General features: G+C 38.8%; 1 long non-coding RNA gene across 1 annotated transcript in view; it reads left to right on the top strand.

Moving 5' to 3' along the window:
* LOC127550883 (uncharacterized) overlaps positions 1-10,738 on the top strand; it is a 43,613-nt gene extending 32,875 nt beyond the window's left edge. The window contains exon 3 of the long non-coding RNA XR_007950956.1: positions 10,437-10,738. This is a non-coding gene — a long non-coding RNA (uncharacterized LOC127550883). The remainder of the gene's footprint in view (positions 1-10,436) is intronic.
* Positions 10,739-12,470: the final 1,732 nt, after the last annotated feature.

Genomic DNA, 12,470 nt, shown 5'->3' with positions numbered 1-12,470 from the left:
CAATTAATTGGTTAGTAATACAAAAAAATGAACAACATGTGGGAGGAGGGAGAGGAGGAATTGATTATAGAAGGCTTCACAGAGGAAGTGGCATTTGATCTGGGCCTGGAGGATAGACAAAACTTGGACAGAAATTGAGGAAAAGGGAGATTCCAAATGGAACAAATCTTGAGCAAAAGCAGGGAAGTGAGAAAGCAAGGTATACATTTAGGACATAGAAAACCAGGTTTGCCTGAGGATGGAATCCAGAGGAGGAGGAATCTAATATAAAACTAAAAAGGAAAGGCAGGTTGGGGCCAGACTGTGAATTCCCAGCTAAGGGGTTTACCCTTCATTCCTAAGGCAGTTGAAAGCCATTGAAGATTTTTAACTGGGGAAGTGATGAGAATGGAGAATAGAGTTAGAAAGATTAATCTAATAGAAGAATAAACTAGTGGGGGGGCAAAAAGTGGGGAGGGGGAGACAGAGACCATTTTGGAAGTAGCCACAGTAGTCCAGGTGAGAGGTAAGGAAGCTCTAGGGTTTGGGGCAGCAGGAATGATGAGGAGACACATACAAGAGATATTTTGGAGGCAAGAATCGCCTTGGAGATAGTCCACAAAATTTGGTCCCTGATTAGCAGTGGCACAGAGAAGGAGAAATCTTTTGGCTCCCCTAGGTCAGAAGTCAAGCAGTTAAGAAGGGCTCTTGTGATTTAGCGTACCCCAGGCACTGGAGTCCTATGCCATGAATCCCTAGCAGGTCCACCTCCCTCCTGGGCCCAGCTTGCCTCTGCCTGCCTGCCTGCCTGCCAGGGCCTTTTCAAGCAAAGGGGTAAAGACTGAGTTTTGGCAATCATCAACATGCCCGGGCCTGGGGGTACTGCAGATGTCACAGTGGCCCCTTCCAACAGCAGCTGGAGTTTTAATGCAGCCGCCTGGCCCTTAATGGGCTCACACAGTGGTCATGGGAACAGAAAATCTCAGCAGCCCTCGTTTATGTCTGCTGGGTTCAGAAAGGTCATAGAGCAAAATTTCCTTCCCTGTGCTACCCCAGAACTAAGGCTCTTGCCAATAGACTAGCATGGAATGGCAAAATCCCAGAGAGAGTTTAGAAAGTATCATGATTGTAATTCAGGTTCTGTTGAATCCAACCCCGTAAAAGGATTTATTGAGTACCTCAGAATGCCTAGAACTATACTAGGTGCTTTGAGGATGTAAGAGAAATATACTTATTACCCTCAAAAAGTTGACAGTTGCAGTGGGAAAGGAGTGAGGAAGAAAGAGTTCTAGATTTGGAATCTGAGAACCCGAATTTAAATCCCAAATATGCCACTTATTACATGTGTGACCCTAAGCAAGTCATTTCATTTCTTTCAGCCTCAGTTTCCCCATTTGGAAAATGAAGGTAATAATAGCACTGCCTCCTAGGATTGTTGTGAGAATCAAATGAAATATAATATAAGTATTATATAAATGCTAGCTGTCATCATTTGTACTAGTAGATACCTTTAGATCTCAATCCCTCCTCAGTTCTACAAAATAAGAGTTAGACTGAATGATCTCTAGGGTCCCATCTAGCACTGACATTTTATGAAATGTCTGGAACTAGTAGGTAATGCTAGGATGGGGAGAAATCCTTATTGAGCCATCAGGAAAGGCTTCACAGAAGAAGTGAGATTTGAAAAAAGCTTTGAAGAACAGGTGGAGGCAGTGGATGGAGTGATTGGCCTGAAGTGAGGAAGATTTATCTTTCTGAATTCAAATCTGACCTCAGACAATTGTGTGACGTGGGCAATCACTTAACCCTGTCTGCCTCAGTTTCTTCATCTGTCAAATGGCAAACCATTCCAGCATCTCTGCCAAGGAAACCCCAAATCTGAAACAGATAATTGGACAGGACTGAAACTGACTGAATAACAACAACTCAAAAGACAAAGGAGATTTATAGAAGCAGAGATGAGGAAAGAACATTTCAGGCAAAAGGAACAGCATAAGATTGTTCCAGGAAGTCCTCTGACACTCTAGAAGCTTATTTCCCAACTTCTAGCATCATTTCCACCATTCATTCTATCTTATTTCTAGCTTTTCCTATTAAGGAACCAAGATATTTTCACACTGACTCCTTTCTATTCTTTCTTATGCTGGGTTCTCCTCTTTACCCCCAAAGCCTGAAATCATATGCCTTCTCTAATCTAAGAATTCTTGGGTTAGTGAATCTAAACCTCCAACTGTTTCAATATTTAATTCTAGTTCATAAGCACTACCAAACACCTACCTACCTGCAGACAATAACATAAAACGATTAACAAGACAGCACATTCACAAGACATGCTGTATATGCATTCTAAAGGGGACTTTTCTTCATACTCTCAAATTTCTTTTCCAAAAGTTCATAAAACCATCATGCTACCTTTCAGCAATTTGTCCAAAAAGGATTGTGACCTTGGAACAATACTCTGTCCAATATACTATCTATACACCTAATTTTATTCTTGAAATCATAGATTTACATTTAGAATACTAAGGAAACTTAAAAACCATCTAACTTAATTCCTCTCTCTCAGCCTTAATTTTCTCATCTGTAAAATGAGCAGACTGGACTAATATCAAAAGTTCCTTATCTTCTTTGTGTCGTACTCATTTAGTACTGGTGAAGCCTATAGCCTTTTCTCAGAATGTTTTGCAGTGCCCAAAATAAAATATATAAGATTCCAAAGGAAACCAATTATATTAAAATACAGTTATCAAAAATTTTAGAAACCAATTTCCCAGATTAAGAATCCCTGAATTAGGTGATCTCCAAGATCCCTTTCTTAACCTCAACATTTTCTGTTCAACGGACTAACATCTTATATTCAAGTATTGACATTTTGTGATTCTCCATGCCTGTCAATAAAGTCTCCTGCTTCTTACTTCTGTTGCCAGAATGATGTGTAGACCATCCCATTTCCTTTTTTGCTCCCAACCCAAACACTAGCCAAGGCCACATGTAAATCACATTAAACAGGTAAGAAATTTCCTCCTATTTTCATACTTTTCCAAGAAGATTCTATTTCTACACATTTAAGCCTTGCTGTTCCCAACATAGTCTGCTCTGTATGAGGAAAAAGAAGTTTCCTATGGCATTCCTGCCTTGTAATCTCCACGTCTTTTGGGGAAAAGTAACATCACCCAGAAATGTGCATGATGCAATCCCATAAAATTCTGGGGCCCTGTATAAGACCTCTGGTTGAGGTCCTTGGCTTCAGGACTATCAGAGGGAGAATATATGCTTATTAAAAAAAAAAAAAAAACCAAACAGCCAATTTATAACTGGAAAAAGACAGCCTCTCTCCTCTATATAATAGCATGGTTCCTCACCTCCAGATGTATTAGGTTTGGAGGAAGAATATTTTAAAATTACACGGGATTACTTTTTCCTCCTTTACCCCTCCTTCTCTAAGTCTATCAATATATTAGATTACTCTCCCCAATACATAACTCCATTGTCCATTCTCATCGTTCTCCCAACATCCACCAGACATGAAGATATATGCTGTGCCTACATATAAGTATGCCTCTAGCCCTAGGAGTAAGTCTCAGAAAGGCCTGATAGGACTTACAAAAGATTGGAGAATGATTTAGGGCCATTCAAAACAAAGTAGGGTGTCAATATTTTGAAAAAGCTTAAGCTCCTAGCAATATAATAGATTGTAAGCTCCAGAAGGTCAGGAACCATATCTTATTTAACTTATGTCCTACAATATCCAGCACCAAATTTTGCAACATACTATAATTTAATAAATGCTTATTTAGTTGAATTTTTTAAATGACTATTAGAATTGCAAATAGAAAAATATTTATTCCCTTATGTATTCAGAAGAGGAAAAAAGCCTGGAGAAAGAATTTGTGAGACTGAAATTTTTATTCTGAGGATCTTGGGCTAGTCTTTGTTTATTTTACTCAGCCTAAGTTGGAGCTAATAGCACTAATAGCTTGGAATGGATTTTAAATGGTTTTCTCTAGCTGAACAGGATCTTTTTGGTCATTTATAGATTGGTACTTCTAGGGAATTATGATCTAATTGTCCTGGGTCTTCCCAATGGTAGGTACCATAGCAATCAATCCATACTGCATTATTCTCTGAAACTTTTATCTTTTGTCCTCCCGTAAGTCCTCCATAGAAAATCTACCCCACTTCTGAGGATCCCTAAATCCTTTTGGCATTGTGTGGATATCTGTGGGAGATGCAAACTGTCCCTTAGTCATCTATCACTCCTGCCACATGACCATCCCTACCTCCTATTCTTGTCATACATCTGTCCCTGACGTCTTGTTATTTCTCCCCTATAATTCTCCATTGGTAAAATGTTACAGCTTGTTCATTTCCACCATGCATTTCTCCATTGTCCTATGGGTGTGAACTACAAACTGAAATTCTCATATTCCATGACTAAAAGAGAATTAATGTTAACGGATATGGGGTTTTCTTTCTTTCTTTTTTTTTTTTTTAAATGACTTTTTTATTGACAGAACCCATGCCAGGGTAATTTTTTACAACATTATCCCTTGCACTCACTTCTGTTCCGATTTTTCCCCTCCCTCCCTCCACCCCCTCCCCCAGATGGCAAGTAGTCCTTTACATGTTGAATAGGTTACAGTATATCCTAGATACAATATACATGTGCAGAACCGAACAGTTTTCTTATTGCACAGGGAGAATTGGATTCAGAAGGTATAAATAACCCGGGAAGAAAAACAAAAATGCAAGCAGTTTACATTCATTTCCCAGTGTTCTTTCTTTGGGTATAGCTGCTTCTGTCCATCCTTGATCAATTGAAACTGAATTAGCTCTCTTTCTCGAAGAGAACCACTTCCATCAGAATACATCCTCAAACAGTATCGTTGTTGAGGTAGGATATGGGGTTTTCAGAGAAAATCTTGGGACAATTAAAATCACTGTCCAGCTTCCTAAATGCCATCCAACCTACTCTTCTTCTCCTCCTTTTCAATTCTGGGTTCAGTTCCTTATCCAATAGAGTCTATCAAAAGCATATGAACTGATAGACCTGTTCTCTGGATTATCTAATTCAAGTGTATCTCATATCCTGGGCAAAAGACATTCTTTAATCATCTTCTTGGTTTTTGATGAGAAGATAGTTAGGCTGATTCTTGTGAGTGCTTATAATGTAGACCTCATTTAGAAATCTCACCAAGTCCCAAGGCCTGATATGACCAACACAATGTCATATGCAAATAGGAATAACTGAAGAATTTCCCCATCTATAGTCAATTTCTCTCCAATTTCAACTACATCTTGGAATAAATGAGTGCCTCTGTCTAAATGAGCAGGTTTCTGAGCATCAGTGGCATTAATATAATTCATAGGATATCTAGTTCCCTTCTCAAAATACCCTTCTACTTTGCTATCTCTTGTAAGAGATTTCGCCTCATATCCTATCATCAATTCAATTGCAAAATTTCATGTCCAAAAAAATTGTTAACTGCAAACCTGACAGATCTTCAGCAGAAAGAGTCTCTTCCTTTACCTCACCCTAGTACACCTCCAGCTTCAACATCAGGGCTAGTACATGATATTGTCTATTTCCGTCTCCATCTTCGGGATATCCTCAAACATATCTGCCTTTTTTCAGAATGGAAAAACAACATGGTCAGAAAGAATGGATTCAATGAAAGTCCTCTAGATTATTTTCTGTCTTCTATAACCTCTCCTCTCATGAAGGTTTCTGAAGGAACCTTATAAAGCATTTTCTTTTTAAGCCTCAATCCTTTCTTTTCCTCTCCCTGCTTCTCACCTATTCTTGCCCTGCCTCCCACACATATACTTTTCCACCCTCATAGGTGTGGAAAACCCCTGGTGTCAGATCAAAGGAAATCCTAAATTCATGTGGCATTTAATATTGAACTCAAAGCTTAACCACAGACTTTAGAAAATGCTGACACCCCAGAAAAGTACTTATCCAAGAACTGCCCCCAACACTTGTGAACACAGAAAAAGTCAAAGAAAAGTATATCACAGGAGAAGAAGAGGATGAGGTAGGAAACCTCACTTTATTGTCTAACAGATTCTGGCAAATAGCAAAAAGATAATTATGTTTAGTGACATTAGATCAAATTAGAAGAAACATATAAAGAAGAGAGAAATGGGAAACTTAGAAAAAGGGGAGAAAAAGAGAGTGGTGACCACAAAATCGGAGCAGAATCCATCAATTAACATCTACTGAGAGTTCCCTGTGTATAGAACACTATAAATACCTCCCAAGCAGTTTTTGCATTTCAGAGAGAACTTCTTGCTATAGATATCTGCTTTACACTTAACAAGGTATTCTCTGGGATCAGAATTTAATTATACCACATCAACCTTTTTTTTTTTTTTTGCAATTAACAGGCATTCATTTTCTCTCTATCTTTCTTCCTCCCCCCAAGAAAAGAAAAGCCAAATCTTTGAAACAAATATACATAGTCATGCTAAATTAATTCTCACATTGGCCATCTCCAAAACCATGTCTCATTCTGCATCTTGAGTCTATCACCTTTCTGCTAAAAGTTGGGAGCTATTCTTCATCTCCAGTCCTCTAGAATCTTAGTGAATCATTACATTGATCAGAATTTTTAGGTCATTTCAACTTTCACAATGTGAGAGTGCTAGCTTACCTTGTTTATTTGTGATCTTCCTAACATATTTTCAAGCAACAAGGATTGATTTAAAAAAAAAAAATTCATGTCACTTTATTTCTTTCACCTGAGGAGGGAGTGCTTTTTAACCATTTTCTTTTTTCTAAGTCATTTCTAAAAAACCATAAGGACAGTCATGATAGTTGTCCCTATTTTACAAATGCAGAAAACTCAGGTTCTAGGAGCAGAGATAATTCTCATGAACATAGATGAGACCATATTTTTATATTTATATCTCCCCCATTTGTACATAGTAGGCATTTAAAATATTTGTTGAATTAGTAAATGAAATTATATAATAGTATGATGATAGTTTCTATAAAATGTCATGAGAGTCTAAATCCTCTCCAAATACTAGAGAGGAAGCAATTGAAATGTCTCTAATTTTCTTCCCTCTGTTAACTGTGACTGTTCTAATATGATTGCTCACCTCTGTCCCTGGTGCCCATCTGGTTTTTCCTCTGCCTCCCCTCTATATTTCTTCCTATCCAATTAATCTCTACCTCTCCTGTCTCCCTTTGCCACTACTCTACCTTTTGCTCCTACCCTTCTGTGTCTTTGGAGCTAGGAAGCAAACTGGACCTTTGCAGTAGTCCTGTGCAAAGAATCACGGAAGGCAGAGAGTGCTGCAAGGGATGCCCTCTCTCACCTGTCATTTCTGAGCCTGTGAAGGCACCTGCAGAGACCGACAGACAGAAACTGGCATGACCTCAGCTCTCTGCTGCCTCCTGTACCCTCCTGGGTGTCGACATTCTGCCGATTTTTCCCAGCAAGAATGCCTCCTAATTCCCTTTAGCCCGTCATTATAGTCAGAAGCTGTTTGACTAGTTTCCAGAAAGTGTTGGAGACCTGAACATGTCTGCTTTCCACATGTGAGAGCCAAAAAGCATTTTGTCAACATTTCAACAGCTCTTCAGAAAGAAAATGACTAAGATAAGGTCAAAATGGGTTTCAAAGCCCAACTACGATTATTTTTTTTCCCTTACAACCTAACAACGGTGCTAACAATAATGCTCTGGCAGCCAGGATCAGCTGTTCACGTGACTTCCAAGACTTGCAGCAGGAATGTCAGGGTTTAAGGGGCCTGCTATGAGGAGGCAAGAAGTCTGAATGCAAACCAATCTCTGTACCATCTGCCCTAATGCCATCGGCCCTCAGCTAGGCACTGTGGTCATTATAGAAGAAAAGACCAAGCTACTAAATAAACAAAAATAAAAACCACTCAGTAGAATATACAACAACACATGTGTGAAGAAAGTGGTGGCCACAACACTGTCCAATTTCTTAGCCAACAATCAGGTGTTGTACTCATGGACTTTAAAAAAATCTAATTTATAGAAACAAGAATAGATTGGATATAAAATATGAGGAGACTTTAAAAATCAGGAATACTTAATTCAATCCATCAAAAAGTATTTATCAAAACTTAATATGTTTCTAGCTCTGTGCTCAGGGATGATGACACAAAGACAAAAGGGGAAAAGTCCCTGCTGTAGAGGATGTTACATTCTACTCGAGAAATTAACACATGCATATAAGGTACATTCAAATTAGATATGAGATGATTTGTTGAAGAGAGAGTTTTTAGTATTTTTGCCTACTACTTGTAAGAACCTATGCTAGAGATATCTGGAATACAAAGATAATCAAGACACAGACCCTGCCCTCAAAGAGTTTGTAATCTAGTAAAGGAAATAAAACATAGACACAAGTAGCCATAAAACAAATCATAAAACAGTAGTACATATGAGAAATACATATTATTCTAAGCAGAACAGTAGCCAGGGTAGGGCAATTGGACTAACTTTATCCTAGGGTACTGAAATTTAGAAACTCTTGGATTCCATCATATATCAATAACTAAATCTAAAAATAATCTAATTTGCTCTAAGTACAAGGCCAAAAGAAATGGTTAGAGGCATATTGCAGAGGGTCTTGAATGACAAGACAATAAGTTATCCTGTAGGCAATTGAGAGCAGAGTATTACTAATAATAAATGAACAAGGTGAGTAGTTATAAAATAATGAAGTGGAGCAGAGATTTGCTCACTAAATACAAGAATACTGGAACTAGGGGCACCTCCTCCAAGTTCAAATAGAGTTGTTTTGGGACAAATAAAAGGAAGTCCTACTTTTTACAATAGATAGTAAATATAGAACATATATAAGAGATATAAAATAGATTCACTAACTTGCTAAGTGACAATGAGTTGTTTCACTCACAAACATTTATTAAGTAACCATTGTATACAAAGTACAGAGCCTAAAGGAGTCATAAAGTTTAGATATGCCATAGAATCTCAGCTAGATTCTCACTGTTGCATACCAACATTTTTACTCTTCCCTAACTATCCCATTCTGCACAGGAGCTGTTCTTTTTTTCAGACTACTTGTACTGCCTGTTCCACATTCCTTTTTAGCCAAGGACTTCAGCTCAAACTTCACTAAAGAAAAATTGAGGTCATCCCTCCTATTCTTCCCAACTCTACACTTAGAATCATTTCAACATTAAACCTTACTTTGCCCTTCTTTGTTCCAATATCAGAGGAAGAGATAAGTGAATAATAGGAAGGGAAGGAGAAAGGGAAGGGAAAGGAAAGAAGGAAGGAAGGAAGAAAGGAAGGAAGGAAGGAAGGAAGGAAGGAAGGAAGGAAGGAAGGAAGGAAGGAAGGAAGGAAGGAAGGAAGGAAGGAAGGAAGGAAGGAAGGAAGAAAGGAAAGAAGGAAGGAAGGAAGGAAGGAAGGAAGGAAGGAAGGAAGGAAGAAGGAAGGAAGGAAGGAAGGAAGGAAGGAAGGAAGGAAGGAAGAAAGGAAAGAAGGAAGGAAGGAAGGAAGGAAGGAAGGAAGGAAGGAAGGAAGAAAGGAAGGAAGGGAAGGAGGGAGAGAGGGAGGGAGAGAGAGAGAGAGGGAATTTATTAAGTATATTATATGCCAAACAATGTGTTAACCATTGGCTATACAACACGAATGCAAACAAACCAGTCCATCCTCTGAGGGAGTGCATTCTAATAGAGCAGAACAATACATAAAGAGAAGCAGAGTTGTAAAGGAGTGGATATTGAGCAGGCAAGAATGACATGGTTTGGAAATGATCAGTAAGCAGTGAATTCGGGACAAGAAAAAGTGGAACTTCACAAATTTGCCCAGGATTCCGTGGCAAAATCTAAGTGGTCTTTCTCCTTGCCCACCTCAACCTCTCTATTCGTATCCTTAAATCTAATCCCTTCTGTCCCTTCCATTCCTTCTCCTTCCCTATGCTTTTTCCTATGCTTATAAACACCAAGATCACTCAAAACAAAACAAAACAGAACATCTTGACTTGACCTCGACTACTCTCTCAAACTATTATTTTTTATCCCTCCTCCCTTTCATAGCAAAACTCCTAGAAAAAACTTTCTACCCTTATTGCCCAGTTTATCACTCCTCATTTCTCTATCTTTTGCAATCTGCTTTCGATCTCAGCACTCAGCTAAAACTGTTTTCTTTAAGGTTACAAATGATTTCTCAAAATCTCATTGCCTTTCTCAGTACTGGGAGGTTAGGAAGTACTGGGAGGTCTAGAAGTAGAATGAGGACTAAGAAAAGCAATGTGTATATATACTTGGCACTATTTATTCCCCCTGATTACTGGTTACTCTGTAATAATGTTCTCTATTAGTTCTGCTCCTAGTTGTCAACTCCTCAGTCTCCTCAGGTTCATCACTGATTTTCTACTCCCTTTGGATTAGTGTGTCTTAGTGGTCTGTACTAGACTCTCTTCTCTCTCGCTCCATATTCTCAGGAGTTGGACTACATACCAAGAAAGGAGCAAGTTCAGAAGCAAATAATAGCCATGTAACTCAGACCCCAAGGACAGGATTGGGTCTCAGTTCAAGCTTTTCACCCACTCTGAAACCTACAGAGGAATAAGCAGAGCAGGAGTCCCTGACCAAAAGAGAGCCAACAGTCCATCACCAAACAGCAAAACTTCTCAGGTAAATAAGAGTGACTGAGTCCAGAAGCATTCTATTGTTGCTGAGACCCAAACCCAAGTCAAGAGTTGACAGATCTGCTTCCTAAGCTAATAGGGCAAATAAAAGTTGTTGTAAGATGCATAGTAGGCATTTTGAAAATGTTTTTCCCTTCCCTCTCTTCACTGACAGTCCTAGTGAACTGAGAGGGCCAAAAGAAAAAAAAAAATACATCAAAACTATAATGTATTTGATTATTGACTTTCTTATGATAAGTCTCTACATACTCAACTAGGGTTAAGGCAGAATTATTGAGGGAGGGCATTACAGGAAGAGGGGATGGTCTGTACAAAAGCATAAAGACAAGACATAAGAATGTCCTATATGAGAATGAGCCAGATTGGCTGAAATATAGACCATATAAAAGGGAATAAATGTGTAATAAGTCTAGAAAGCTAGACTAAAGCTAGAGTGTGAAGGCCTTTAAACTGCCAAATAGAAGAGGATTATTTTGAGCAAGGGAGTAAAATGATCGAACATGAGCTTTAAGAATTCTACTTTGCAACTTTGTGGAAGGTGAAATGAAGAAGGAAGAGGCTGGAGTCAAGGGAAACCAATTAGGAGGCTGAATTCCAACAGTCCAGGCAAGAATTAGATGAGGATCTGAACTAGGATTCGGGGCAACTAAATGGTACAGTGGATAGAGAGCCAGGCCTGGCATCAAGAAGACCTGAGTTCAAATTTGACCTCAGCTATTTATTAACTATGTGAGCCTGGGCAAGTCTTTTAACTCTGCTTGCCTCAATTTCCTCACTTGCAAAATAAGCTGGAGAAGGAAATGTTAAACCACTCTATCTTTGCAAAAAAAAAAAAAAAACAAAAAAACTAAACTAAATGGGGTCACAAAGAGCTAACAAAACTGAAATGACTGAACAACAATTGAAGTAGGATGGTAGCCTTATATAGAGAAGAGGAAGGATGGGACAGTTGTTGTAGAAGTAGAATGGAGAAAACTGCCCCTGCTGGAATGTGGAAGATGAGACTAGAGAGTGACCCAAAGATTCCAAATTTGGGCGACTAGAAAATAGTGGGACCCTCAACAGATGTAAGTAAGGAGATGGGTTTAGAAGAAAACAAAGAGTTTTGTTTTGTACATGTTGAATATGAGCTGCCTATGAGACATCCAGGAGAAAATGTCCAAATAGACGATTTGTGATAAAGTATTCGTGCTGGATATGTAAATCTGGGATTACCCTGTATGGAGGTGATAATTAAATCCATGAGTACTCATGAGCTCACAGAGACCATAGAGAAAAGAGATTAAATTGTCCAAACAGAGCCTAAGTGTATGGCCACAGAGGATAGGATCTATAGGTGACAACCCTGCAATGGAAGCTAAGAAGTAGCCAGATAGGTAAGAGAAGACTTATGTCCTGGAACACATGACAAGAGAGAGTTATGTCATAAAAACTCAGAAGAGAAACTATCTCCAAAGAGAAGATGGTTAACAGTGTCAAATACTGCAGAGAGGCACAAATGATGTCAGAGATGAGGCCATCTGATTTGGCAATTAAAAGATCACAGTTGGCAGTTTTGGAGAGAGCAGTTTCAGTTGAGTGATAAAAGTCAGAAGCCAGAATGTAAAGGGTGAAGAAGTGAAAAAGAAGAGGAGGAAGTGCTTCCAGCTAAGTAGAACCTGCCAGAGCTTGTACTCCATTGGCAAAGTCTTCAAGAAACCAGGTCATTTTCATGCCACAATGAAGCAACAGAATTGGCTATAGTAGAGTTGCCTCTTTATCAGGACCAAATTACTCAGACTTCTATTAACCCAAATAGAAGATTTATTTAGGCATAAAAGAGGAAAA

Source organism: Antechinus flavipes, chromosome 2 (assembly GCF_016432865.1).
Source record: "Antechinus flavipes isolate AdamAnt ecotype Samford, QLD, Australia chromosome 2, AdamAnt_v2, whole genome shotgun sequence".
Classification (NCBI taxonomy): Eukaryota; Metazoa; Chordata; class Mammalia; order Dasyuromorphia; family Dasyuridae; genus Antechinus; species Antechinus flavipes.
This window is presented reverse-complemented; position numbering and strand designations above follow the sequence as displayed.